Source organism: Budorcas taxicolor, chromosome 2, assembly GCF_023091745.1.
Source record: "Budorcas taxicolor isolate Tak-1 chromosome 2, Takin1.1, whole genome shotgun sequence".
In the NCBI taxonomy this organism is placed as follows: Eukaryota; Metazoa; Chordata; class Mammalia; order Artiodactyla; family Bovidae; genus Budorcas; species Budorcas taxicolor.
In genome coordinates, this window is record NC_068911.1 from 24,193,448 (window position 1) to 24,218,253 (window position 24,806).

At 42.5% G+C, this 24,806-nt stretch overlaps 2 protein-coding genes across 7 annotated transcripts in view; one reads left to right on the forward strand and one right to left on the reverse strand.

Moving 5' to 3' along the window:
* Window positions 1-15,272, reverse strand: part of LYRM1 (LYR motif containing 1) — a 29,942-nt gene extending 14,670 nt beyond the window's left edge. The window contains exons 1-2 of one of the 2 annotated variants that reach the window (XM_052635708.1): window positions 15,157-15,255; window positions 6,507-6,677 (exon numbers count right to left, since the gene is read on the reverse strand). The gene's annotated coding sequence lies outside the window, so the exon portion shown is untranslated. Of the gene's footprint in view, window positions 1-6,506; window positions 6,678-15,156 lie in introns of both variants that reach the window. The other variant, XM_052635707.1, reaches the window with a different exon arrangement.
* A 467-nt stretch (window positions 15,273-15,739) lies between these two features.
* The window catches only part of DCUN1D3 (defective in cullin neddylation 1 domain containing 3), a 52,101-nt gene continuing 43,034 nt past the window's right edge, over window positions 15,740-24,806 (forward strand). For 3 of the 5 annotated variants that reach the window (XR_008201514.1, XR_008201510.1, XM_052661999.1), the window contains exon 1: window positions 22,134-22,186. The gene's annotated coding sequence lies outside the window, so the exon portion shown is untranslated. Of the gene's footprint in view, window positions 15,876-22,133; window positions 22,187-24,806 lie in introns of those variants that run through there. The other 2 variants (XR_008201509.1, XR_008201511.1) reach the window with 2 other exon arrangements.

The following is a 24,806-nucleotide window of genomic DNA, read 5'->3' on the forward strand; positions in this document are numbered from 1 at the left end:
GGGAGCTGGAAGGAGCTGTGTTATCTAGAAATTCTGAAGGAATTCAAGGAATTCACCTGAGAGAGAATGTCTGAATGGCTCCACCTCCTAACTTACTTAGGAGTAAGTACTTACTTATCTTGACATTGATGACCTTTCTTAAGCAATGAGGAATAAATCATGGCTTAACCATTTCTTCAAATGGTTAAGAAATCACTACTTCACCCAAATACAAATGTTAAAAGGGCTAAAGTTATATCCATTATACCTGATATTCATTTTGACATGGACTATGCTGTGCTATTATGTGGCCTGGAAAAATATAAAGCATTTTATATTCTAGAAATAATTTATTTTGGAAGCACATTTTTAAAATGGTCTGATCTTGTTTTTAGAAAATGAAAGCACAGTGTGATGGGTCCGATTTCCGTGAACAAATGGGTATATTGTTTCAGTACAGTATTTAGTCCTTGTGCATTTCTAGTTGGTGCTTTTTGGGAAATGGGTCATGTGTACCACTTCACTACATAAAAGAGAGCATTCTTAAGTTTTATCCACAGAAGACTTATCCCCCAAACCCCTAGCATGAAAGAAGGCTCTTAAGAGTTGAGGGGAGAAGAAAAGGCTGTGATTTTATTTTTTTCCTCTTTCTATAACTCACTGCTTGGTAGCATCTTTCCTGAAAGGCTAGACCTTGACCTTCCAGGAAAGATGACCTTGAATCAGGTTAGAGTGTTAAGTGTCAACATGAAGAATTCACACTTGGCAGCATCAACTGTTTTTCAAGTATTACCTAAAAGTCAGCTTATGTACTTCTACAGAGTAGAATATGTAGCTAGGCTTCTTGAGATTTTCAGAATGACAGTACCTTTTAAGGAATTAAGAGGGCTTCCTGAAAGTCATAAAAAAAATGAGAAAGCAAAACATGTCTTCCTTATGTAAAGAACCTTAGAAAATATTGTGTTAACATGTAGCTTAATGTCATGAAACGAACAAAATTGGAGAAGGCAGAGGCAGAGCTGTGTTGAGCATTAGTCAGCTTTCTTACCTTAATTTTGAAGGACCTCTACTCACTAAATGTTATTCATAGTTCTTACTACAAAAATAATTAACTTATTTTTTAAAGTAGATTTTCTTACTTTGGAGGGTCAGGAATAAGTCAACCTTCTTATATTTATGATCTGACAGTGAAAAAAAAATTTTTTTTAATATACTCAGAGGCTATTTTCGGAGAAAGCAGTGGCACCCCACTCCAGTACTCTTGCCTGGAAAATCCCATGGATGGAGGAGCCTGGTAGGCTGCAGTCCATGCTAAGGGTCAGACACGACTGAGCGACTTCCCTTTCACTTTTCACTTTCATGCATTGGAGAAGGAAATGGCAACCCACTCCAGTGTTCTTGCCTGGAGAATCCCAGGGACGGGGGAGCCTGGTGGTGAGAGAGTCATTTCCTAGGCAGGTTGATAGGAAGTCCAGGGGTCCCCAAGGAGAGAGGGGTCTGGAATTCTCAAGGAGGAAGAAAGGACAAAGTTTTTTTCCTTCTCTACATTCCTTAGGATTATATAACAACAATGTATTATGCCTGAGGACAGTCTCTGGACTAAACCTTCTGGCTAATTTTGTTATCTTAAAATGTAAATTATGGGAGTAGGTCTGGTGAGGTGTTTACAACCTCCAGACATTCTTTGGATTCACTGGAGAGTATATAAACTCATTGCTAACACTAACAAGTGGGTACTCTTTCTACCCCCTTCTGATGCCTATGTCAGAAACTTTCTCTATCTCCTTTATACTTTAATAAAAACTTTATTACACAAAAGCTCTAAGTGATCAAGCCTCATCTCTGGCCCCGGATTGAATTTTTCTCCTCCCGCGTCGTGATTCAACCTTTCAGTGGGCTGCCGTCTATGGGGTCGCACAGAGGCGGACACGACTGAAGTGACTTAGCAGCAGCAGCATGCTGTGCTATACTTAGTCGCTCAGTCGTGTCCGCCTCTGTACAACCCCATGCACTGTATCCGCCAGGTTCCTCCATCCATGGGGATTCTCCAGGCAAGAAGAATACTGGAGTGGGTTGCCATGCCCTCCTCCTGGGGATCTTCTCAACCCAGGGATCGAACCCAGGTCTCCCGCATCACAGGCGGATTCTTTACCAGCTGAGCTACCAGGGAAGCCCAACATCCGTTACACCTCACAGGAAAAAACACTTAAAAGGAATTCATACAAATTAAGAGAGATCATCATGCATTATGGCTAGTCATAATGAAAACTCATAGAATTGATGATGTTTTCCTGGTAAAGAAACAGGTTTCTGAGTTGCTGGCTATCCTTAAAACTCCATGGTTTCGTACAAAAATACATGAGTCAGTTCCTGTGAGGAGCAGAGTCTGCAACAAACTTCTATTCACAACTGCTTCACTTCCCTGTCATTAACAGATTAAACTTCCTTGACTGCACAATACCGAAACAGGAAGGTGAAGGCGATCTGGCATATTAAAACAGCAGCAGCCTTCTCCAAAGTCTGACTTTCATTTCTTTCTTTCAACTACTCTAAGAACCACAGCTTCATACTTTAACTGATCATACTATATATATCTGATACACAAGCCTTACCATTACAATACTTGAGGTAACAAGCAGAACTAACAACTCGTATTTAATAGGACCATTTTCAAAACACTTTAATGTTTAAGTGTTTTGAAAACTAATCCTGATACTTCCCTGGTGATACAGTGATTGAGAATCTGCCTCCCAATGCAGGGGAAGCTGATTTGATCCCTGGTCAGGGAACTAAAATCCCACATGCCTAGGGGCAACTGCTGAGCCCTTGCGCTCTAGAGCCTGTGCTCTACAAGAGAGGGTCACATGCTGTAAAAAACCCTAATCCTGAAAGGGAAATAAGTGATGTCTCCCTTTCCAACACTAGGTGACCCAGAAAAGTCAAGTCCAAAAGATTTCCACAGACAGACTAAGCTGTATTACATACTATTAACAAGTGGGTGTTACAAAGCTTGTGATTCTAGAAAAAAAATCAGCCATGTAAGTAAAAAAATAAAAATAAAAAAATTAAGCTATTTTCTTTTTGGTTTATATTTCTATTCCTAGGAAGGAACGTATTTAGGAAAAGTGCCTTTTCCCTAAGAGTTTTCCTCCTTTTGGATTTAATGGCTTGAAACCAACGTTTACTCCTCTAAATTATCAATTATCTGTCACTATTGATGCAGGGCTAAATCAGTCCTTATCCTTCTTCACTAGTATCAGGGGTTGATCTGATGCAGCGGGGTCTGATGGGATTCTACCATGGGCGATATAAGGAATATTCAGTTGTTTAGAGGACCACAAATGAACTGCAGTCACAACTGCCTGTGAAATCAGTTCTTATATTTAGAACTTCTTAAAAGTCTTGAGAAACCTATATGCAGGTCAGGAAGCAACAGCTAGAACTGGACATGGAACAACAGACTGGTTCCAAATAGGAAAAGGAGTATGTCAAGGCTGTATATTGTCACCCTGCTTATTTAACTTCTGTGCAGAGTACATCATGAGAAACGCTGGGCTGGAAGAAGCACAAGCTGGAATCAAGATGGCCAGGAGAAATATCAATAACCTCAGATATGCAGATGACACCACCCTTATGGCAGAAAGTGAACAGGAACTCAAAAGCCTCTTGATGAAAGTGAAAGAGGAGAGTGAAAAAGTTGGCTTAAAGCTCAACATTCAGAAAACGAAGATCATGGCATCTGGTCCCATCACTTCATGGGAAATAGATGGGGAAACAATGGAAACAGTGTCAGACGTTATTTTTTTGAGCTCCAAATTCACTGCAGATGGTGATTGCAGCCATGAAATTAAAAGACACTTACTCCTTGGAAGAAAAGTTATGACCAACCTAGATAGCATATTGAAAAGTAGACATTACTTTGCCAACAAAGGTCCGTCTAGTCAAGGCTATGGTTTTTGTACTGGTCATGTATGGATGTGAGAGTTGGACTGTGAAGAAGGCTGAGCACCAAAGAATTGATGCTTTTGAACTGCGGTGTTGGAGAAGACTCTTGAGAGTCCCTTGGACTGCAAGGAGATCCAACCAGTCCATTCTGAAGGAGATCAGCCCTGGGATTTCTTTGGAGGGAATGATGCTGAAGCTGAAACTCCAGTACTTTGGCCACTTCATGCAAAGAGTTGACTCATTGGAAAAGACTCTGATGCTGGGAGGGGTTTGGGGGCAGGAGGAGAAGGGGACGACAGAGGATGAGATGGCTGGATGGCATCATTGACTCGATGGACGTGAGTCTGCGTGAACTCCGGGAGTTGGTGATGGACAGGGAGGCCTGGTGTGCTGCAATTCATGGGGTTGCAAAGAGTCAGACATGACTGAGCAACTGAACTGAACTGAAAAGTTTTGTAACTTTTATTCTGAGACTGATAGTTCTTCAAATTCTGCTTTTCACTTCCTTAACCATCAAATCCCAGAATGAGGAAAGATGAGCGATAAGAAGTGTGCCCGGGAGGAACTGTGACTGGAAATTGGGCTCTTTTCTTCAAGTCATACTTCATTTATAAGCACAGTGCCAGGATAAAACTTGTTATCAAGCACCTACCATGTGCAGCCTGTACTATTAAGAAAAGGCTGATAAATGTCATTGCTAGTACATTTTGGCCTCAAGACATAGTCAGAACTTTCCCCTAAAGCAAGTATCCCAAAGATTGGTTGGTGAGGTAATTTCTCATGTATAATAGAATATTTATTTTCTTACTGTGACTCTCTTAATGTGTTTTAATAGCCCACCAAACACACGACCCAGATGATCATGATGCTGTGATCACTCACCTAGAGTCAAACATTCTGGAATGTGAAGTCAAGTAGGCCTTAGGAAGCAGCACTACGAACAAAGCTAGTGGAGGTGATGGAATTCCAGTGGAGCTATTTCAAATCCTGAAAGATGATGCTGTGAAAGTGCTGCACTCAATATGCCAGCTAATTTGGAAAACTCAGCAGTAGCCACAAGACTGGAAAAGGTCAGTTTTCATTCCAATCCCAAAGAAAGGCAATGCCAAAGAATGCTCAAACTACCGCACAATTGCACTCATCTCACACGCTAGTAAAGTAATGCTCAAAATTCTCCAAGCCAGGTTTCAGCAATACATGAACTGTGAACTTCCTGATGTTCCAGCTGGTTTTAGAAAAGGCAGAGGAACCAGAGATCAGATTGCCAACAACCGCTAGATCATCAAAAAGGCAAGAGCTCCAGAAAAACATCTATTTCTGCTTTATTGACTATGCCAAAGCCTTTGACTGTGTGGATCACAACAAACCATGGAAAATTCTTAAAGAGATGGGAATACCAGACCACCTGACCTGACTCTTCAGAAATCTTTATGCAGGTGAGGAAGCAACAGTTAGAACTGGACATGGAACAACAGACTGGTTCCAAATAGGAAAAGGAGTACATCAAGGCTGTATATTGTCACCCTGCTTATTTAACTTACATGCAGAGTACATCATGAGAAATGCTGGGCTGGATGAAGTACAAGCTGGAATCAAGATTTCTGGGATAAATATCAATAACCTCAGATATGCAGATGACACCACCCTTGTGGCAGAAAGTGAAGAACTAAAGAGCCTCTTGATGAAAGTGAAAGAGTAGAGTGAAAAAGTTGGCTTAAAGCTCAACATTCAGAAGACTAAGATCCAGTCCCATCACTTCATGGCAAATAGATGGGGGAAAGATTGGAAACAGTGGCTAATTTTATTGTTTTGGGCTCCAAAATCACTGCAGATGGTGATTGCAGCCATGAAATTAAAAGACACTTACTCCTTGGAAGGAAAGTTATGACCAACCTAGATAGCATATTCAAAAGCAGAGACATTACTTTGCCAACAAAGGTCCATATAGTCAAGGCTATGGTTTTTCTAGTAGTCAGGTATGGATGTGAGAGTTGGAATATAAAGAAAGCTGCACATCGAAGAATTGATGCTTTTGGACTGTGGTGTTGGAGAAGACTCTTGAGAGTCCCTTGGACTGCAAGAAGATCCAACCTGTCTATCCTAAAGGAAATCAGTTCTGAATATTCATTGGAAGGACTGACACTGAAGCTGAAACTCCAATACTTTGGCCACCTGATGTGAAGAATTGACTCATTAGAAAAGACCCTGATGCTGGGAAAGATTGAAGGCAGGAGGAGAAGACGTCAGAGGGTGAGATGGTTGGATGGCATCACTGACTCAATGGACATGAGTTTGAGTAAACTCCAGGAGTTGGTGATTGACAAGGAGGCCTGGCATGCTGTGGTCCATGGGGTCGCAAAGAGCTGGACACGACTGAACGACTGAAATGAACTGAACTGAAACCCATGACTTAAAGTGATTTGTATTTTGTAGTTCTACCTTTACACATATTACAGAAAATTTTAACCTGGTATAAAATGTAGCAATATAATAGTAAAAATTATGATGTGGAGCCCCCCAAAAAACCAAGTTTGGGAAATGGAGCTCTATGGCACTCTACTGCGGTGTTTGTTCTGGCTAACCTTTTCACTTAGGATGCTTGTTTTGGCTGGCCATGCCAACTTGTAGACACTAGTTTACTCTCAAGCCTTTTTTGGAGCACCTCTTTCTCTGCTTTTATCACATCCGGTTTCACTGTGTCTTTTTCTTCCTTTCTTCCCTTCTTCTGGAGGGCAGGGACTGCATTTTGCTCACTAAAGGAATAAAAATAACAGTAATAGCTATCACCAACTCAATGGACATTAATTTGAGCAAACTTTGGGAGACAGTGAAGGACAGAGAAGCCTGGCGTGTTTCACAAAGAATCAGACATGACTTAGTGACTAATCAACAAAAACACTTACTTTGTAATCTGTGCCAGGCTTTCTAGGTACTTTATATACATATATATTAATTCCCATAATCATCACTGTTCTATAAGGTAAACACATTATCCTATTTTATAAAAGAGTATCCTGATGCAAAAAGAGGTTAAGTAACTTGAGTACAGCCACAAGGAAAGGAAGAGGTGGAGCCAGATTCAAAATCAAAGTCTGGAGTCAGAGCACCAACTTTTAATCACTAAATAGGCTGATCAATTTAAGTAAATGTGGTTGAATGTTTGCTGATTGCTTTGAAGAACTTAGCCAGTTGTGACAGTGGGAACTAAATTCTATTCCCTTCCTACAAAGAGCAAAAAACCATTCTTTTTGCACCTAGATATGAATTGCAATTACCCTTTTATAAGGTCTCCACCTTATAAATATGTTATCCACCCCTCCCGTGCAACTGTCCTTCCTCAGTAATGATTGTTACACATCAGCACCTTTAGAGGAGGCCGTGCACTTGGCTGGACTGCTTTAATCTTCTGTTCCCTGTACCAACACTGTTCCTGACACTTCAAAGGGAGCTGACATCACAGAAGAGATACCAGCACTCATTACAGTACTACTACCCTGCAGGTCTTACTCTTCCCTCCCAAGAATCTATCCATCCATCCATCCAATATTTATTCAGTGCCATGTGCCAGGTACATGCAGCTCTAGGTATACAGTGATAAAGAAGGAGCCATGGTCTCTGATCTATAGTTTATATCCAAGCGGCAGAGGCAAATGATATACAAGAAAAACAATTTTTCTTGGTGATATGTATTCTCAAAGAATGAAATAATAATATGATATAGATGAGAAGAGGTGGTGATTATTTTGGGTAGTCAGTGATATTTGAGTTGGGTCTTGAATGGTGTCAAGGAACCTATAAATGGTAAGAGTTCAGGGGAAGAAGATGCAGGAAGAAAGAACAGTAGGGACAAAGGCTATGAAGTGGGAACCAATCTCAGTGTCAACACAATTGAAAGTCTATGGGGGAAGTGAGGTGATAGGTGTATAGAATCCAATACAGGTTGGGAAAGCAGGCCTTGAAAAGCAGTTTGATTTGTAGTCTAAGAGCAAAAGAAGACACTGGTAGGTTTTAGGCAAGTAACAGTATACTGGTCTGACCTGATTTACATTTTTTAAAACATGCTATATTTCAAACTATACCGTAAGTATTTGTGATTCTACCAACCTTGCAGATGGTGAAGAGTCTTGCTTAATGCTACCTAATTGACCTGAAAGCTGGGATTAAGAGCCAAAAAAGCTATATGGTTATTTTTCTAGCTGCATCTTTTCCCCTGTTTTCATTTTGGAGTCAGTAATGGGGACTTGAGAGAAGCAGTGATCAATTTCCTTTAAAAAGAAAAGCACTACCCACTCACTCTTCCACTTGCTATTGAGAATGAAAATACATGCTAAGCACTTGGCATGTCTAAATCTAGTTTTGCAGGAGGCCTACGGGAAGATTGGGCTTCCCAGGTAGAGCTACGGCTAAAGAACCTGCCTGCCAATGCAGGAGACAAAAGAGATGCTGGTTCAATCCCTGGGTGGGGAAGATCCCCTGGAGGAGGGTATGACAACTCACTCCAGTATTCTTGCCTGGAGAATCTGATAGACAGAGGAGCCTGGCAGGCTACAGTTCATGGGTGGCCGAGAGTTTAACATGACTGAAGCCACTTAGCAAGTATGCATGCATGGGAAAATCTGCTAGGACTAGGGGCTTTATCCACTTTACCATTTTCCCCACTCCTGAAACACTTTCTTTCACCTTTGGAAAGACATCAACCACATGAACACTAAGGAGTTAAGAGCAGAGATGAAAATCCCCTTTCCTCAGATGAAATTTATAGAAGAATGACTCTGGTCTCAGGAATGTCCAAATTTCAAATGTTGCGCTCCCAGGAGGCTTTGCCATCTACTGAAGAAAAAGTATTGCAGTACAAACAAGGGACAGAAAGGCAAGGGAAGTTAACTGACTTCCAAACCCCAAGTGGAAGGAGACTCTTTCCATCCATTCTTTCAAGATCTGTCCCTATGTATAAAATTTTAAAAATCGTCACCAATGAATATAATGTAGCCAAATTTCTCTCCCAACTACTTTATGATTTGTGGGGGGAGGGTGACAGGGAAACTCACAGAGAAATCCATTTTTATGTTCACCAAGCACCAGCTGTTGCCTATCCTGTATGCTGCCCTGTCTCCTTAGACCTGGGAGTCCTCCTTTTTGCCAAATGGAAGATTCCAACTCATATAGCTGAAATATTCTTTTATTTTTTGCTTAATTGCTGATTCTCATCCTTTGGCTCTCATCACTTTTAAGACTGTCTTCTTCACACTAAGCCAATGTCTTCATACTAGGTTCTTCCTACTCTATTGTAATTTTCTGTTTGACCTGCATTTCTTCCTTCACTGTGTTTTGGGAGGGGGAGAGAGAATAGGTTGGGACCTTGTCTTATCCATTATATTCCCATGCCTGGCAGAGTTGGAGCTTAAAATACCTTTGTTAGAAGAAAAAAAATTACCCACACAGAATAATTACCAGTAATTTTCATTCTCATCCTGAGATATTTGCATAGGTATTTGGGCCAGGTTTCACAACAGAAGACCCTAAGGCATTTAAAAATACTAATTAACCCTCACAATGATGTTTTCAAGAGTGGCACTGTGGGTATCAACATGAAGAACTGAAGATTTAAGTGTTATTTGGGAAAGCAGTCTTATTACTTCCACGCAATCCACTCCAGTGTTCTTGCCTGGAGAATCCCAGGGACAGCGGAGCCTGGAGGGCTGCCGTCTATGGGGTCGCACAGAGTCGGACAAGACTGAAGCGACTTAGCAGCAGCAGCAGCAGAGCAGTCTACAGAGCTATTACCTAACCCTCACTCTTAAGTTCTTTTAAGGCCACTTAGGGTTTGCCTATAGGACTGAAATGATATACTATGTTTCCATGAAGCTTTGAACTGTGAAATTGAATATTTCCTGCCATATCAATAAACAAGGATGTAAAAGCCATCAGCAATTTCCGGCCTCCAAATGTGAATGAGGGCTTCCAAAAAGGGACACAATGCCTATGATCTAATAGATCACATGCCCCCCCACTCTCCATGGTGATTGCTGAGGAGCTCTGGGGTTGAGGGGGTGGGGAGGAGGGAATAGTGAAGAAAAAAAAGAGCAGGATGCTGGCCCCAGACAGCTGAGATGCATATGAAGAGATGACTTCAATAATCTCATATTCTTGCATCTTCCCATACGTAGAAGAGTGCTAAATTCCTTTAACTTGGTATCTGGTTTTCCTTACTTAACAATAATTGATGTTCAGTCTGCCTGTCCACTTTGTTGCAAACTTGTATGTAGCCTGACTCTCCTGCTTCCTCAGAGAAGTCTCCAGGGCTTGGAGTCCTAACATTCCCACCAAGTAAAACACTCTACTTTCAGGTTGTGAATGTATTTGTGGTCGACAGAAACAAACACATAGAAAAATGAGGTTCTGGTACTTTTTTTTCATAAAAACAATCCTTTGGGGGAATAAAGTCCATTGCACGCAAATGATCAGGGTTCAAAACCAGCTTCCAAAATTATAATTTAAAGCTTTAGTCATCTGGAAAAACCTCAGGGAATTGAAGTGTTCTTATAATGTCAAAGCAAACAGATTTTCTTGCCCAGGATAGCAGAATAGAGAATGACTACCTTGATTTCAGGCATTCAAAAATTTTCCACACATGTAAAGAAGAGAGATATAATGCAAACAATGAACTAATTGGAGTTTGAATACTGACTTCACCACATTAGGCAAGATATTAATCTTCCAGAGCCTCAATTTCTTAAAATGGGGTAAAAATAGAATCTTCAAAGAGTTGCTGTAAGGATTATTCATAATTATCCATGTAAATCACTTAGCATTGGGAGTTAACAAAGGCAAAATGTTACCTGAAATAGGAAATAAAGGAGGAACAGTCAGGCCTCTTTTATCTATGCTAAACTTTGTCTGCAGAGGAGGGAAAAGAAATGTGTTGTCTGTTGGTGAATTTATTGCTTTGTGGTAGTAATGGATTTTCCTAAAGCTGTTTCCCTCTGATTATTAATAATCCATGTACAGTAAAGAGCTATTGTTCTTCATTATGACTAACCAACCCTGCTGGAGGCATTGCTTATCTTTAGACCACAGCACATACTTCTTACTGGAAATACAATGCAGGTGCCAATATCAAGAGCATGTCCAAGCTTCCCTTCCTATTTTTCTTCCTTTATCTCTTACTCCTTGCTTACCCTTCAGTGCACTTTTCTCCTACATCTGTTATCCTTCCCTACTTTCTAATGTATTTCCATATCCTATACAGTATCATCTTATCTAAACTGAATAACTTTCAAGATAAACTATGGGCCTCATCTCATTGCCCCACACATACCCCATGGACTGATTTCCTGATTGGGATTCAGTTTTTGGTTACTAGAATCCAAAAAGGGAAGTGTAATGCCACACACTGCTTTGCATATCTCAGGATATACTTGTGTGGTGTACTTAGTCATACTACAGCTATTCTCTGAAACAGCATCTTTTTACAATAAATTGACAATACGGTATGTCAGAGTTAAGGGTCATGGAGGAGAGGATAGATTATGTACATAAAGAGAAATTAAGTTAGGCTTTGTAACACAGGAAATCTTTAGAACACAGGGAAAAACTAAAAATATTTATGTCTGGAAGGTTTCTAAACTATCCCAAACAAGATCATATAAGGCACATATATTCATTCTAAATATATCATCACAGGAGCACACACAAGATTATACTTGTAAGGGGAACTCCAATCAGGCTATAGTAACCATTGAGATGTTCAGCTATTTGCCCCCTCAGGGATAGAAACTCTAAATGGACACCAAGTTTCAGTCTCTCAATTAAAAAGAAGTGGAAGTAACTGCTTTCTTATCATATTTTAAGAGACAAAGACCAGATCAATCAGAGAAATGAGAACAAGTTACCAAAAGTAGGAGGTGTGTGTGGAAGTGTGTTGTATGTGCGGGCACTAGGCATTGAGTTATTTGCTGTCGTGTCTGACTCTTTGCAACCGCCAGGGTCCTCTGTCCTAGGAATTTTCCAGGCAGAGGGTAGCCATTCCCTCCTCCAGGGGATCTTCCTGACCCAGGGACTGAACCCGAGTTTCTTGCATTTTAGGCAGATTCCTTACCATCTGAGCCATCAGGGAACTTGGTCAATGCTAAAGATCAACCCCAGTCATTCATTCATAACTTAAATATCCAAGATTTGAACCCTTCAAAGGAACTAGGTAAGTCAGAGAACATGAAACATTTAAGACATTCAAACCCCTTCTTTGTGATAAGTCCTAAGGAATTGGATTAAGAAGCAGACAAAAGGGCTCTGGTTATAACCTTAGATACACCTGACCCCTGATTCAACCATCTGATATATAGCCCTTACTCGGCACAGGGGGTCTCCGCCTTCATGACAGTTTCCAAGTACCCGCCAACTATTGAATGAACCACTTTCCCCATCTGCAGAGGCACAGGAGCTCTTTACTAGACAAATTTCCTTCAGAGTAGGAGCAATGACTTTACTAGCCATGGATACCCGCACAATCTATCTTTAGTGTGCAGAATGATTAGACCTGAGAGCATCTTTAAGTTCTCCCAGTCCAACAGAATTTCCTTCAATGTTGGAAATATTTTCTATCTTTGCTGTCCAACAGGGTAGCCACTGGCACTGGGCGCCTGAAATATGGTGAGTACATCTGAGGAACTGCATTTTTTATTTTACTTCATTTAAATTGAAATAGTTACATGTAGTTTGTGCCTACAGACAGACAGCAGAGCTCTAAACCAAGAACTGCAAATCAAATGTCCATAGGGGTCAGGCAGGTAGAGGAAGGGAAAAGAATCTCACTGGCTCCAGCTGACTACTGCTGTGCAGGAAACTCAGGCTAGTGTTGCCAGATTGTCACTTTTTCAAAGGAAGCTGAAAATTGAATTTTTTAATTTGGCAAGTAAATTAAAAAAAATAATTTAGATCAATTTATGGGCCAAACCATGTTTTCAGGCAGTTTGTAATCTGTAATCTAGGCCAATCTGTAACCCCTTAAGCTCAAAGAACAGGGCCATTCTGCTGGTCAGTAGTGACCCAAGATTGAAATCCGAGCCTTCTGATTCTTCTTTTTTTGGTATATGGGATTTTAGTTCCCAAATCAGGGATCAAACCAGCAATCCCTGCAGTGGAAGCAAGGAGTCTTAAACGCTGGACAGCCAGAGAAGTCCCTTCTGATTATTCTGATACTCTTTCTAGATTTTATGAAATCAACCATATCTAGTGATGGAGGCAGCAGCAACATCAGGGACAAACGTTCCTTTGTCAGAAGGTGTTGAAATTCATGGTTTATACATTAAGGACACACAGTTCCTATACACTGGGCTCTATGGGCAAAGCTCTGAACTAGGAGTCAACAGGGCACAAAGAAGAAATAGTTCACAGGATAGTCAGACCCATAAACAATAAGCAAAGTAAGGTTTGTTACAGTAAACACAAACCATCTAAGCAGGAGTCCAAAAGCACTGACAGCTGGCAGAGGAAAGGAAGAAAGAGATTTGAGCCAGAACTTCCAGGCTGAGTCTCAATGATTATGAGGGTGGGTCCTATTATTCAAGAATATTACAGGGCCTTCTTTTATCTTTGAGGCTTTATATGTACAGTCTCCTCTGCTGGCTTTTCCTTCTCTGGATCATCTCTTAATGTAAAGAGCCCCAAGGAGTTTAGTGGCCTTCCTCTCTCCCACTCCGCCAAGAATATGTTTTAACACATAAACATTTAACAGCACAATAGCTAAGCCAAAATTGCCCAATTTCAAAACTTCACCAGCATTCTTAAATTTACTTTTTATTCCTTGATTAACAAAGAAAAATAGGGCTTCCCACAGAGGACTTCCTCTCTATCTGCACTCTTCTTAGGTGATTTAGGAATAAACCGCTACATTTATTATCTCTCGAGTTTTCCCTTGATTTTCATACTTAACTTCTCAACGTCTTTACCTGGGCAGTTAACAAACTTATCAAAACTAGTATGTTTAAAAGAATAGAGTGCCTTCCGAACTATTTTCTCTGAGTCATCATCTTTGGTTCCATTCTTTCACATACACTTCATAGCCAATTTGCCAACAAGTCCTGCAAGTTCTAGTTTCAGAATACATTCTGAATTTAATTCTTCCAGTTCACTGTCACCTCTCCCTTGGCCTACTGCAATACCTGCCAAACAGGTCTGACCACTTGTACCCTTCTCTATCCAGGAGCTAAGAATGATTTTCTAAAACTGTAAATGAGATTTGTCACTCCTTCTTAAACCCTCCAGTAGCCCAACAGTTAAGCTCTCGCCTTGGGCTAAGCTATGCTTGATCAGGCCATGCCACTTCGCCATCACAGACCACTCTGGCTCTTGTTCTTCCCTTTCTGATCCAAGCATCTGACTTTCTCGCCTTTTCCTTCTGTAGATACCTTCCCGTTGCTTCTTTTCTCCACCTATAAAGCTCATTCCCTAGCTTCCCTCTTTTCTGGGATTTTTGCAAACCCGGCCTCCTCTGAACAGCCCTATCCGATTTAGAGTGGTCCTCCCCTCATCTTCTGCGCTTCCCTTGTGGCTCAGCTGGTAAAGAATCTGCCCGCAATGAGGTAGACCTGGATTCGATCCCTGGGTTGGGAAGAGCCCCTGGAAAAGGGAACGGCAACCCACTCCATGGGGTCCGAAACAGTCGGACACGACTGAGCGACTTTCACGTTCCCCTTATTTTCTACCACTTCCCCTGATATTACTTCCTTTGGGGCATTTCTTACTTGCTGATATCTACCTTATTGATTTACTTTTTAACTTACTCCCGGACTCGAAAAATTCACGTAGCAACGTCTTTCGTGGACCAACGGATTTAAGAAGCTAGTTCTCATTATCTTAGAAAATCTCAGTATCGTGCAGGGTACTCGTTTGTCAACCTTCCTCGGCTAGACGCCTCGCCTCCGGATTTGCCCCTATTAATCTCCCATTCATCAATACATTGGGGGAATCCAAAGGATTCAGAGATGCGCCCCAAATCGGCATTTCAGCGTTCCCAAACCAGGCCTCCCCTTCCTGGCCCTCAAGCCGCTTCCTTTAGCAGGTTCCTGAGGCGAGCGGCGGTGACACCAAGCAGCCCTCGCGAGGCTAGGGTCACACTGGCTCGTCTCCTAGCAACGTCGTACCCCCCACCCCCACCCCATCCCTGCCCCTGACAAGTCCACCCCTTCCCCGTTTCCCGCGCCAGGAGTCGGCGTCTCCATCCTCAACACTCACTCTGCGTCAGTCCAGCCTTCCCCCACCCACAGAAGCCCCGCAGCCTCCTGCAGGCTGGGAGGAGGCGGCGCCGGGAGCGCAGCTGAGCGGCGGCGGACTGAGCTCTCTAGCAGGTCTGGTAGGCCAGACCGGACCAAACCACCGGACGGACTTCTGTGGGAGCATTAGCCCCAAGTCGAGGGTAGGCTCGACCTTTCGTTAAACTTCAAACTCTAGATCACGCTCCGCCGTATACCCAACAAGATAGCCAAACTAATCCTTTCTTTAATTCTCTTTTCCACTTTCCGTTCTCCTCTCGCCACCCCATTCCAGCGAAAAAAATGGTCCACTCCATCTCTTCCTAGCCCTCCCTCCGCGTTGCTAAGTCTTTGCCCTTACTTGGCGACAGCTTCGTACGTCTTTGCGTACGTCATGACGCAAACTGCCACTCGTTCCCTCCTCTCTCCTTTCCTATTCCGCCTGCCGAAGCGGGCGGCCTGCGGGGTTACCGGAAGTGATGATGCAGGAGGCGATGGAGGGGGCGGGGCTTCGGGGCGGCCGCCGCTGGTGGGCGGCAGATGAAGGGGAGGCGGCGGCTGTGGTGGGAGAAGAGGCGGCGGCGGCGGCAGCGGAGCGGGTAGGGAACCTGGAAACGCGAGCGGGGATGGTAGGTGTTTTGGACTCGCCGGGCCGCCGTCGTTTCCAGAAAGGGTTTGACTGGAGGAACCTCTGGAGCAGCTGTGAGTTTGAGGGGGGGTTTGAGGAAAAGGGGAGGCTTTGGGAGATGAAGGGGCGGGGGCTGGGTACCTTCGAGAAAGGGAGGGGGGGTGGAAGGGGAGGCGTGGAAATCAGCTTCTTGTCTGGACTGGTCCCGCTGGAAGGAGAGGCTGTGAGGGGAGCCTGTGGCGTGTCAGCCGCAGGGCTCAGAAAACTTACCTACTGTCCCTGCCTCCTCACCGCCAGCACCCCTCAACCCAGGGCCTGGGGCTCTGGTGGCCGGAGCTGCCCTGGAGGGGGTACAGACTCTGGTTCTCTGCGCCTTGTAAGCGCCGTGAGGTAGGAGCCCAAACGAGAGGTGGTGGGTGAATCTCCAGCTCCCTCCGCCCTCATCTACCTCCCCACCCCCATCTTCCTCTTTAATCATTAACAGCCCTGGAATTAAGGGGCTCAGACCTGAAGTCCTTCCTATGCACCTTTGCTGTATACGATAACCATCTGTGCCTGAGGTGATGGGGCTGGAAGCTTTGCCCCTATCCTGTATAGGAAGTGGGACAGAGTGACAAATGTATTTTTTTTTTTTCCCCGTTTCCCCCCCACCCCCCACCATCTTCTCCCGTGCATAGCCCTCCTTTCCACTTTAATTCTCCGTGACTAGGTGGTAATTGTGGTGGTTTTTTTTTCTTTATTGCTTGGTATCTTGGTTACCTCTTTTGAATTTGGTGTTCCGCCTCCATCCCAGGTCTTAACTGCAAGCTTTGTAATACTTCAGTTACAAGCTGTCTGTCTTTGGGAGTACCTCTCAATCCGTGGTTGCTTCCGATTAAACGAGCGTTTTATCCTCTGAATACTGGAATTCCAAAGCCCTTGCAAAGATTCCTAAATGGCATCATAGCCCAGGAATCAAGTCTCTTGCTCTAAATACTTTATGTGTGAGGAATTTAAATGTTGTCAACTCTTTCCAAAATGATTTGATGTTAGGCTAATTCTAGATTGCTTGTTTCTCTCCACCCACACTTCATGATGCACTTTGGAGAACAGAAAACTCCGTATTACTCTTTTGTTTCTACAGTTGGACAATAGCTCTCTTATTTTTTCTTTTGTGTGTCTGGCACACAAGTCTTCAGTGACACATTTGGCTTGTGCAGATTTCCATATTATTTATTTAGCTTATTCTTTGTGTATAGGTGGTCTTACATGAGACAGCATGATTTGCTTAGTTTTCTTTCAGGGAAGAATACAAACCAGTAACGGATGTGAAAAAATTATTTGGCAAAGAATGATTCGAAAAGAAGATCTCTTTGTTGATGTTTTGTTGGTTTAAGGGGGGAAAAACAGTAGTGCTTCTTTAGCCTGTAGTACGGATTTCAGAGTGAAGTGTAATGATTTCTACTTTGGTGTTGATATTTTCTTTGGAAGTCCTTTTGAGTCTGGAACTGTTTTCTAAAGAACTTGAAGAGGTGGTTCCCAAATTTTAGGGATCCTTTGATGATTAGAAAGTGTCTGTAAATCCTGTCCCTCTGTAACTGAGTTTATGTGCATATTGCTAGAATTATCATAACGGGTTCCATCCTACTCATCAGGGCTTTCAGGCCTGATAAAACAATATTTAATGCTTTCATTGTACAAGTAACAGCATGTTTGGATGTTTCACAGAAATGCAACAAAAGAAAAAAATGACTACTGTTCTCACCTTAACTGATTTGGAATCTTTGAATAAAAAGCCCAAACTTCATTCATTCAACTAACATTTATTGACAGGGCTACTGGTTGCTAGCCAGTATTTTAGGCAGTGGGCATACACAGAGGAATATAGCAGTAAGGTCCATGCTCTCATGGAGCATACATTGGAGTGGGGTGGGGACAGATACATAAGCAAATTGGATTTTGATAAGAGCTGAAGAAAATCAGCTCTTATCTGTAATTGTGAGTGCTGTGATAGGAAGTGTCTGACTGAGGTACAGTCTAGACCTTTCTGAGAAGGCAGCACTGAAGTTGAGCTTTAAATAAAAAGGAGCCAGCCTTGCAAAAATACAGGAGGAACCTTCCAGGTTTAGGGACTAGCTAGTGCAGAAACTGGGCTGGAGTATGGCAAGTCCCAAGGAGTGGGAAGAAAGGGATGATGAAGAGGAGGTCAGGGAGGATTAGGGGTAGGAGTAATAGCTAGAGCCTCGTGATCAAAGAGAAGAGTGAAAAGAGTCTAGGTCAGAGAGATGGAGGCTGAGCTCAGAATGCTATGCTATGCTAAGTCGCTTCAGTCGTGTCCGACTCGGTGTGACCCCATAGACGGCAGCCGACCAGGCTCCCCCGTCCCTGGGATTCTCCAGGCAAGAACACTGGAGTGGGTTGCCATTTCCTTCTCCAATAGGTAGGCAAAATAAGAGCAAGAAGGAGAAGGATATAGAAAATGATGTTCCTTTTAATTCTGTTGTTTTTCCCAGAGTCTTGCCACATACTATTTTAAGGATACTCTTAGAGTATTGTCTGGAGAAGGGAACAGCTACCCACTCCAGTATTTTGGCCTGGAGAATTCCATGGACTGTATAGTCAGACACGACTGAGCGACTTTCACTTTACTTAGAGTATTGTAGGGGAAAAAAGGTCACCCTGCTGAGAGTGGGAGAGGAGGAGGCAGTGGTCATTTGGGTCTTTTCTGGCAGATGAATCTCAAGCCATGAGTTAAGAATTCAGTGGGATGTTCAATTGAGAGGTTGCCTTTTTCCTTACAGGATTTTGTCTTATATGCTTTTTAAAATTGCATAATGGGTACCCCAAATGTGTTCTAGTATATGAATCCTCTTTTGCTTCTAGCTGTGAATTTAGGGCTGAAGATTGGGCAGATGATAATAAAATGCCCCTGTTGGTCTACAAGATGACCATTACAATCTAAGTTTGAAGTTGTTTTTCATAGGAAGGCAGATTTTATGTTGCGCTATTTCCATTTTTGTCTGGTCTGTCTGATGACTAATAACATTCAGCTGAGGTGTGTGTGTAGGTTGGTGCTAAAAGTTCACTCTGGATTACATTAGATAAGTGACCATTGTGGGCATAATCCCACTCTGTCGGCATCTTTGGGCTGGCATGTAACCAAGTGATGTAACCCACTTTTGCCTTCTGTTGGGGCCATACATCTCTAGTAGGCCAGTTGCTTCTCAGCCTCACCTTGATCAGACTGTCCACTTGAGAGGCCCAATCAGGACTCCTCCTTAATTTGGCCCTGTTGAGCCAAATGTTTCAGTGGGCTGAAACAGTTAGAATATGCTGTTTTCTTCTTTTGAACACCACAACAGTGACTAGTGTGTTCTTTGAGTGAATTGGCTCTTTGAGCTAGGCAGTTGAGAGACTTAAATGTTGCCTGGGCTATTTGTAGTAAAGTTAGTATCAGAAATGCTATGTAAAACTTTTTCGTGTTTGCGAAAAATGAATCAGAAATTTTGGACTTGTCACCTGTTTTAAGTTCTAACATAAGTAGATGGAGTCCTGGGCAGTCCTGGGGGTAATGAAGGGGTTGGAGTTGAGCCTGAACTGACTTACTGAACCCAAACTTGAATGTAAATAGGAAGTCTTTGGTTAGCAGGCAAGTGAACAGCTAGAATTAGGCAAACAATAGACTCTACCGTTTATACTGCAGAGTAACTCAAAGAACTGAGAATTGATTATATATGGGGGCTTCCCTGGTAGCTCAGATGGTAAAGAATCTGCTTGCAATGCAGGAGACCCGGATTCAATCCCTGCAACAAGAAGATCCCCTGGAGGAGGGAATGGCTACCCACTCCAGTATTCTTGCCTGGAGAATTCCATAAACAGAGGTCCCTGATGGGCTACAGTCCATGGGATTGTAAAGAATCAGACATGACTGAGTAACACTTTAACTTACACATACACACACACAGGCTTCCCAGGTGGCTCTAGTGGTAAACAACCTGCCTGCCAGTGCAGAAGATGTAAGAGACTCGGGTTCGATCTCTGGGTCAGATCCCTCCCCTGGATCCCCTGGAGGAGGGCATAGCAACCCACTCCAGTATTCTTGCCTGGAGAATCCCATGGACAGGCCCCTAGTGGGCTACAGTCCATCAGGTTGCAAAGAGTTGGACAGGACTGAAGCGACAGTGCACATGTGCACACACACACACACACATACACACATGCACACATGTGGCTTTGGTCTAGGTTGTATCCTAATATTGGATTTTAATCTAGCTAATGGATTATTAAGCTGTCCACTATTCATCTTCAGTTATAACTTGACTATGAAAATGCCCTGTAGGCCGAAATTTCATCAGTCAGTTTGGGGACAGGTGGCTCTTATTTGTGAAATGAGTTGGATAGGTAGGAGGGGAACTTGAATACAGGGAGAAGCCATTGACTCCTGCATTAGCCACTAATTGTGTTTGGGGAAAGAATCTACAAACCTAAATGAATTTAGATTCTCAGAGCTGAACTGGCCTTTTAATCTAGAGTACCAGTGAGTTTGTTAAACTCCTGGGGCTTTTGGACAAACTCATCTGAAAGAAGAGTTGATGCCACTTACTTTTGGAGTTGTGGGTTTGCATTGCATTAGATGACTTAAAATTAATCTGATTTCGCTACTGTTTTGTGCTGCAGTAAGAAGAATTAATTGTATACTGGCTGCCAGTTGTTTTAAGGTGAAGATGTGGTAACTCTGAGTGAAACAATGGTAATTACGTGGTGACTCCTGTTCCCCCAGCTCTTGATTACTTACAGCTACCTCTTTGTGTCTATTTACAGATGTTGATACCAGTGAACCAGGATCAATTCTCCCTAAATATCGGAACAATGTTCTGAAGTTCTCTGCACAATGGACCAGAGTGTTTCATTGAGTTAGTGTCTTTCAATTCAAATCTAGTTTTACCAGTTCTTATATCTATTTTTCTTGGTGATGGAGGAACCTACTTATTTTGGGGGGGAAAGGAGATTACTATAGCACCTGTCTTATTCAATTAGTGAATGATTGCAAGTAAGAACTTAGCATATTAATTATCTGAAGTGGCTCAAACTAATCTTTTGAAGTTGTGATATGTAGAAAGGGGAAAATGGGAGGAGATAAATGTCAAATCCTCTTCCTTAAGATGAAACTATTTAAATGCCATACATCAGAATAGGGAAGGTCAGTAAAGGGATCTTGAGGTGGTGAATAGCCCTTGTACCAAAATAAATTATTATGGTCAGTGAGTGCCCTGATACCAGCCTGATTATATGAAAAAAGTAGGCATCATGTTGATGACTCCTGACTTCCTGAGGGCCTGTCCTTGCTCAGCAGTGTCCTTTGACCGAAGTGTATTGTTGGGTTTTGGGCTGGATTGCATCATGGAAGCTTAGGTTGCATACTGCTGCAATGCATAATCCTTGTTCCTGTTCTCCCTGCTCTGCTGGAGGATTCAGCCTCAGGACCTGGGGACTGGAAATGATTCTGTCACCAAGGCCTGCAAATCCAGACCAGATACGATGACTGACCAAGGATCTTGGGTAGCAACACTGCATAGTGTAGGACTTGTCATTTTTGCCTTAATCTCTGCTGGTCAGTCTAGGATACAGTGTTTTGGAAAAACTTGCTCTCATTATTTTAAAAGTAGATCACTTCCACCATATCAAGATCACAGAGTTTGGTTATAGCTTTTAGCTCTTTTTGGTTGATGAAGTATTTGGATTCTGCAATGTTTGCCTAAAAGTGAGTTGATATGTGAGCTATAACTTTGATTCTGAACAAAACTCAAGTCATAGCATTTACTATATTGAATGCATTTAATTCTTTGTCCAGCTAAGAATAAGCAGGAAGAAGACCCTCAAAGAATCTTAGAATATCTGGCATGATAATTTTTCAAACTGGGCTATATAGAGCCTTCTCAGGGGTCATTTCTGGAGTGTATCCATGGTAGACATGGAAAACCCCCTCATCTTGGTGTCTAGCTTCCATTTCACTGCTCCTGCTCCCCACCACCACATCCATGTTTGACTCTGCTAAAGTTGCTGTTACATTGGGTTTCCCCATAAGATTTTAGTCGATCAGAATGTTTTGAGGCTGAAAACAGATCAAAAAGCAGAAGGTAAATGGGAATCTATAAAGGTTAGTAAACTTGCTTAAAGTTACAGAGAAGGTACTGGCAGGTATAGGACTTCTCTGCACTGATTTTGATTTCTCATTTACACTGCCTTAAATATATCCTTGTAGGCACTCAATACAGTTTGTTTGAGTTTAATTGAATCCTTGGTGTTTTGTCTCTTCTATATGCTGTCCAGAATGCCTATGCAAAATGCTGACCTGCATATTCCCATTTCCAGTGACCTGCCTTGGAATATGAACAGGAAAATCCAGGTATATCCATGGACAAAACATTTTTAGAATGGCTCTGTGAAAATATCTACAATTGCTTTGTTCTTAAAAAAAAAAAAAAATCTGTGAAACAAATTTGTTTCCAATTAAACATTTACTTTATATCTACTTGATGACTACCTAGTGGCTGCCTTTAAACAGGAAGGGAAGGCAAGGAATACCACTCCAGTGAGGGTGCTGGGACTCTAGCAGCATGTATTCTGGGTGGCCAAGATTTAGACATGCTACAAGTTCCAGATTCTTAGAGTGGTGACGTTTTCTTTATTCTAAGTGAGTACAGTTCAAAAGTAAGGAGTGATGTGTTCATTTTAAAGGATGTTTCTGTGATTCTTTTTCTCCTAGTAAATTAGTTTTTCTTTGAAGTAACTAGTCACTTGTCCAGTCATTTACTCAAAACAATTGGTTATCGCTGATGTCAATGGTAGGAGAATTTTGCTTGGGGGTTTACTAACATTATATGAAAGAGAAAAGTCTGAAGACCTTTCCAGAGGCATTTCGATATGTGGGTTCAGTTGCTTGGGAGGAGAACATTTCAGGAAGCAGGCCTTTGGGAGTGCAGAGTGGTGGCAGTGATGATATTGTGGGCCATGTGCACAGGGTGAAGAGAAATTCCATTGTTTGTCCAGCTGGGAAAAGGTGGAAATTGCTAACAGTGGCACTTGATAGGAGAAAAGTGGGTCAGGAAGGAACAGGCCCACAAGGTTGCCAAATGCTGGACAACACCATTTACAAGGAGGGGAATGGGGACCTTTGGAGTTGGGTAATCCAGTGCCCCTGACCAGGTCTCTGACAATAGTACTCTCTCCCCTGATTGAAAAGTGTGTTTGTTCCTGATGGGAAGGGATGAGTGCATTGATGCAGTGTCTGGTTTGACGAGATTGGTCTTCAAGATTGACTAGTTGGTCATGATTGACTGCCTAAGCCTAACTTCTTTGAGATCTCTCTTGACTTTTGTTTTTGACAAATAAGAAGTTGGCAAACCAGAGGTAACGTATTGTTCCTGGGTCCATTAGAGTTTGAGTTAAGTACATAATACTGTGTGGTGGTGATTGTCATTTTAACACTGTCTGTTATCCAAAGGAAACAGTTAGATGTAAACTATTGAGGTAATTCATGATTCTCTCATGGGGACTAAATGTGAGTTAAACCACAACTAAAATAATTAAAGAAAATATATTTTGACTTAATATTTCTGTAACATTACATGGTGTCTTTAGCAGGTCACATTAAATCGTTAGTCTTTTAAAAGAAATTTTATTCTACCAGGTACTTGTGAATCTGACATAAGGCCAGATTTTCTTCTAGTGCTGAAAATGGCAAGTACTGTTCTGAATTGGTGACAGCTACAGATTTAATGATTAGATCAAGGGAGGTGGCTTCAATTAAATAAATATCAGTTAAGTTGGTTGTAATATGGACCTCTTCTCCTGAGGTTAATTATGCTGTCCCTTCAACAATTCTCTCACATCACTGAGAATCCAACAATTCACTTCTGACACAAACTGCCTGGAGTTTGTGCAGATCCCACAGGTTAGTGACTCAGTCTCAGGAGACTGCCCCACTTCAAGTGCCAGCCGCAAGTATCAGGTTGTCTCAAATTCCTCCTTGCACTTTTGCCTGGCAGACCTCAAATTTAGGGGTTCCCATGACCACCCTCCCCCACTATGGATGATTTGCTAGAACAGATGACTCATTTAGCTGGTAAAACATGATATTTCTGAATTCAGTTTCATTATAAAGGCTACAACTCAGAAACAGCCAAATGGAAGACCTGAATAGGGCAAGATTTGAATTAGGGGCACAGAGCTTCCATGTCCCCTCTGAGCATGCCAGCCTCCCAGCACATCAGTGTATTCACCAATTCTGAAGCTCCCCTGTGTGCTAAGTTGCTTCAGTCATGTCTCACTCTTTGCAACCCTAAGGACTAGCCTGTCAGGGTCCTCTGTCCTCTGTCCATGGGATTCTCTAGGCAAGAATACTGGAGTGGGTTGCCATGCCCTTCTCCAGGAAATCTTCACAACCCATGGATCAAACCTGCATCCCTTACGTCTACCTGTATTGACAAGCAGGTTCTTTACCACTCGTGCCACCTGGAATCCATAAGCTCCCCTCAGTTCAGTTCAGTTACTCAGTCATGTCCTACTCTTTGCAACACCATGGACTGCAGCACACCAGGCTTCCCTTTCCATCAGCAACTCCTGGAGCTTGCTCAAACTCATGTCCATCGTGCTGGTGATGCCATCCAACCATCTTATTCCCTGTCATCCCCGTCTCCTCCTGCCTTCAATCTTTCCCAGCATCACAGTCTTTTCCAGTGAGTCAGACCTTCGCATCGGGTGGCCAAAGAATTGGAGCTTCAGCATCCATCCTTTCAATGAATATTTAGCACTGATTTCCTTTAGGATTGACTGGTTTGATCTCCTTGCAGTCCAAGGGATTGTCAAGTGTCTTCTCTAAGACCACAGTTCAAAGGCATCAATTCTTTGGCGCTCAGCTTTCTTTATGGTCCAACTCTCACATCCATATATGACTACTGGAAAAACCATAGCTTTGACTATACGGAAGCTCCCCTAGCCTTGTTTCAGTTTCAGTTGTGGTTCCT